Consider the following 3,592-nt stretch of genomic DNA (forward strand, 5'->3'; position numbering starts at 1 on the left):
GTCACCTCCTGCCTGTGCGCCGCGGCATCCCCGAGCAGTGCCCTAAGCACCGGGCAGCCCTTGTTAACCACGGGCCCTGTGCTCGGTGCAACGCATCCCTACCCTGTGCCAGTGCCCGCCGGCCCGAGGCATTCCATGCCTTCCCGCCCCTGTCCCTGCTGCTCTGGGGCACCTCATCCCTACCCTGTCCCTGTGAGTGCTGCTCCTGGACACTCCATCCCCATCCTGCCCCTGCTGCTCCTGGACACTCCATCCCCACACTGCTCCTGGATATTCCATCCCCATCCTGCCCCTGCTGCTCCAGCCCCTCTCACCGCATCCCTGCTCCTGTGCCCACCAGGGCATTCCCATCACCCCTGTCTCAGTGCCCAGGAAGCAGCACCAGCAGTGCCCAGGGCACTCTCACCACCCCTGCACCTCTGGTGTCCCTGCATGCTGGGGTCCCCCATCCTCCCCTTGCCCCAGGGCTCACACTGCCAGTCCCCCTGCTGTGCCATGCTCCGTGCCAGCCCCAGGGATAGTGCCTGGGTGGGTGCTGGCCCCTGCATGTGTGTTTTGAGGTGTGTGCTCTTGGCACAGCTGGGCAGTGCCTGTTGTGTGGGTGAACAGGCTGTGCTCGGATACATCTCGCTTCAGTGTTGGGACACTGTTACAGCCAGGTGCCGTTGAAGGATGAGGTGCCAAGCTGTGGCAGTCTCACATTGGGCTAGGGCGACCTTCTTTGGAGAGAAACTATTTCATAGGGATTGATTTTCTAAATTGGATTACAGATGTATTTTCCTTTACATGACAGCCCTGCTTGGAAGGTGTGACATTGGGATTGTTACCTGTGCTTTTGAATATCACCTGTGACCACAGCAGCAGAGAGAGGAGCAGAGAATAAATATTTTTTTCTCTATTTTGTCAGGTTACTTGGTGCATTTGCCAGCACCCCCGTGTAGAAACAGGTCCGTATTTCCTCTCTGCAATCAGCTCCTCATTGTGTTAGTTTCCCTGCAGCATTCAGGACAGCAAAGCTTTTTAGCAAATTGAAAAAGAGTGGGGGTTTTTTAAGCCTGCAGCAATTGGCAGCTTTTAGTGCCTGAGCTTGTTTGTTTTGTCTTGTTGATTGGATTACAAGTCGATGGTGACTTGGCATTCTTCGAGCAGCCTGGTCTCAGGGTGCTGCAGGGCACAGGTGCATTTTCACCTGTCACTGAAGCACCAGGTGCTCCTGTCAGAAAAAAAGGCTTTATCGCAGGGGTAAATTAGCACCTGAGTGACATGGACAGTCCTGCTTCATCTCCAGCTGAGGGAAATTTGAAAGGGAAGGAAAAAAGTACAGATCAGTAGTCCTGTGCTTTTATCTTGGCTTCCCCAAATCACTTTGGTTTTGTCAGGCTCTGGGCACCTCAGCTCCTGCTGCTGCCAGGAGAAAGGAGCTGGGATTTTTCACTTCCATGGCTGAAGAGCATCCTGCAGGCTGCTGCTGGCTGTAGGCAGGGCAGGATCGATCCAGAGCTTTCTCCTGGAGTCTGTGCATGGCTGTGACTGGCATCCATGTAACCAAGTAACTGCCAGCCTGCCTTCATGGGTTGTTAGCCATGTCCTCAGGGGTTTCCCTCTGGGCAGTGTGGTGGTGTGCAGTTCCTCAGTGAAGTGCAGGGGCTCTGAATTGCCAAATAAATATTTCTGTTGTCTTGGGCCATTTCTCTCCATCGAGAGGCTGAGTGCAACACTGACAATGTTGCTGCATCATTCTGTTCAGGTCTTGGCCTCTCCTGAGGCTTTTTCCTCCTTGTGGCATCAAGGCAATTGTTTGGCTTTTTTCCTTGGAAGATCTGACTCTGTGCCAGAAGGAAACCCAGTTGCCCAGTGCCAGGCATGCCAAGAGTGGCACTGTTTGTGCAGTCATGATTATCCCCATACTATACTTCACCTGAATTTTTGATCCTTCTTTTCCTCCTAGCTTATTTTTGCTGGAGAAGTGCTGCTCCATGCCACTGTGTGCTTTGGCTGTGCCATCAGAAGGCTGCAGCACTCCCTTTGCAGTTGCCCAGAGGTTCTTTGTGCAGAGGGAGGTGAATTTTAGAGCAGAGCTTTGGCTGGAGTGAGGAATCCTCCCAGCACTGTTCTGCCAGTGGGGCTGAGCTGCAGGGCTGCCTCCAGCTCTCCCTGCAAGCCAGGGCTTGCTGAACTGGACCTGCAGCTTTGCTGTGCCTCTGATCTGTGTGAAAGGCTTCCCATAGGCATGGTGGGAATTTGATGGGTGTGATGTGCTGGGATCTGCTGCCTTCCAGCAGCTGCTTGTGCCCTTGGAGGGTGGTGCTCTGCTCTCTCCCAGGGACACGAGCAGGGGTTGCAGCATCTCCTCAGTGAAAGGATGAGAAAGGTGTTCACAGAATCTTAATGTGACATACAGGAGAAATGAGTATTTAGAGTATCTTTAAAAGCCTGTAGTTTATTTGGGTATTCCCCACCATGAAGGTAACATTCCAGTTGTTCAGGAGAAATTTTAGGAGAGGAACTTGGGGTGGTGGATGCTCCTGCTCTGCTGGTCCCTTATGCTGTGATGCTGTTTCACTGTCTTTCCTGCTGCTGTCTGCTGAGCAACCTCCCCTCATCTCAGCACAGTCCTCACCTCACTGCTTTAGGAGTGCTCAGACCCATTGATTTTCCTTTCCTGTGGCACATAATTCTGAGTTCAGAGCTTTGCTCTTTTGTTTTGCAAAGACCTGGAAGTGAAAAATTACCTAAGAACCCTGCAGCTTTCTTCTCTCCTTTAATCCACAAGATCTATTGTACAACCTTGCTGTGCCATTTGCTTCCTTTGTGAGTTCTGTGTCATAAGAGTGATAGGAAGGAGTGGTAAAAATCACCCCTTTTTGCTCTTTTCCTCCCAAAATCAGGTTGTCCTTTGTGTCTTTACATTCAATTTCTAAATAGAGTGTGTCATGCTTAATCCACAATTCCATGCTGCTGGCCAGGTTGTCTCCTTAGATGAGCAGTCCCAATCTTCTGTATTTATCTGGAATATTTTAAAACGTTTTAGCTGTAGTGAAAAATGTTTGTGCCAAAGCAAGTAAGCTGATTCTAACAACAAATCTGACTGGGTGTGTGTGCCCTGTGTCTGATCAGATGTGGTCATGCTGGCCTTGGCAGCAGGGAGGCATTTGTGACACTGCTGCTGGGAGAGCTACTGCACACAAGGATTTTGTCTGCCCTGAGCTCGGTGCTGTGCTGCATCCCTGGGCAGTTCCACCCAGGCCTCTGCCCTGTGACATCCCCACACTCCTGTGACATTCTCAGCTCTTTTCATACCCAGGGTGACAAGCATCTTTCCTCTCTGCAGCAGGTGCCTGAAACCAAACCCCCTGTTGGCTTTCCCTGCCCTTCTTCCCTTCTCTTTTTGCACCAAAGGACTTTGGAAGACAGGTGGGGGTGTTGCTGTTGTGTGGTAGTTGGTGCTGTGGGGTAGAGGGTGAGAAGGTGACAGTGGCTCAGGAGGAGGCAGCAGCAGCTGGAGGGTGTTTCAGGAGTGAGCTCCCAGTGCCCAGACACCCCTGTGTGGCTGTGTTCAGTTCACCATCCATGCTTGTGTCTCCTTTCAGGG

The sequence above is a fragment of the Geospiza fortis genome, unplaced genomic scaffold (assembly GCF_000277835.1).
Source record: "Geospiza fortis unplaced genomic scaffold, GeoFor_1.0 scaffold57, whole genome shotgun sequence".
In the NCBI taxonomy this organism is placed as follows: Eukaryota; Metazoa; Chordata; class Aves; order Passeriformes; family Thraupidae; genus Geospiza; species Geospiza fortis.